Source organism: Austrofundulus limnaeus, unplaced genomic scaffold (assembly GCF_001266775.1).
Source record: "Austrofundulus limnaeus strain Quisiro unplaced genomic scaffold, Austrofundulus_limnaeus-1.0 Scaffold167, whole genome shotgun sequence".
NCBI classification, from domain to species: domain Eukaryota; kingdom Metazoa; phylum Chordata; class Actinopteri; order Cyprinodontiformes; family Rivulidae; genus Austrofundulus; species Austrofundulus limnaeus.
In genome coordinates this window covers 873,421-874,789 of record NW_013952569.1, presented here as the reverse complement: position 1 = coordinate 874,789, position 1,369 = coordinate 873,421, and positions in this window count along the sequence as shown.

The window sequence follows — 1,369 nt, the reverse complement described above, 5'->3', positions numbered from 1 at the left end:
ATTTCCGTTGTAGATACTGGAGCTAAACCCAAATTATTGTTTTTTTAATTTACGTTTACCTTTTTAACTGTGAATCTATTCTTCCAGTAAAAAGACGTGTAAACACATCCCGAAGCATTTTAAGTCCGACATGAAACTGATCACTATGGTAACGGGGGGAGCACGTGGTCACGCAAACCTACGTGAAGCCAACATCAGGCAAAGGCTGGACCGTCTCATTTCGCAGCAGTTTTGAGCATCCTACCCGGCCCAGCAAGGATGTGGCCTACGTGGCCCATGAATTGAGACACAGCCAGAGTGAGTGGGAGATTGCAGACGGTGGAGTACTTCCTGAACATCAAACTTCAAAATGTGCGTGAAAAAACGATTGAAACAGCGAGTGATGTGTTCTTCAATGTCAAAACTTCAGCTAGTTAAAAGAAGCGTTGGTGTCACACTCATTCTCACATTAAGTTTGAAAATGTATCTTTCATTCTGCACTCAAGTCTGGAAATGGGTGTCGTACCTTTTCAGAGGATTTTTTAATTATTTTTTTAAAAACCAGCAGGTGAAGGCAGCGAACGATAATCACATAAGGCAACGTTCATAAAGCATCTCTGATAATTTGTTTACAGAACAACAGGAAGCTTTCAGCTTTATGACAGCTGATCAGTAACGCTGCTGGAAATTTGATTAAAATCAAAGTTGGGGAAAATACTTCTGAGAAAGAATTAAGATGGAAGTTTTTTTTTAGCTTGGTTCAGCACTGTGTCACTTCCAGCCGTGTGTGTGATCATTAAAGATGCAAAGTGTGTGCGTGTGTGCGCATCTTCGCCTCTTACCCGGCATCTTAATGACGCCCCTGCTGAATCAGCAAAAAACGGAGCGAGGAGGATGAAAGATGGGAGAGTCTCCGAGCAGAAAGACGGACAGTATGTGTGGAAACTGGATCAGAAAAACACAAAAACAAAAAAAATATATAAAAATGCTGAGAGTGAGAAAAAAAGAGGAAACAATTATAAATAGAAATCATGAAAGCAAACATCTTTAAAAAAACAGTTAAATTGTACATTTTTATGTTTTTGTTTAATATGTCCTGCATGCACAGTTGCACACGCTCCCGGCCCGTGTGTGTGTGTGTGTGTGTGTGTGTTCATTAGTGTGTGTGCCAGGCTCATGCCAGCCTGCGTGTGTGTGTAAACAATAGAGTTGATTAGGCGTTGCGTGGAAGTGACAGCGCTGAGGGGAGATGATTAATGATTCTCTGTTTAATGTGATTAGTCCATTAATACCTCCTGTGATGGCTCAGACTGGCTAACACTGGGGAAAGGTCAGCACACACACACACACACAGACACACACACACACACACACACACACACACACACAC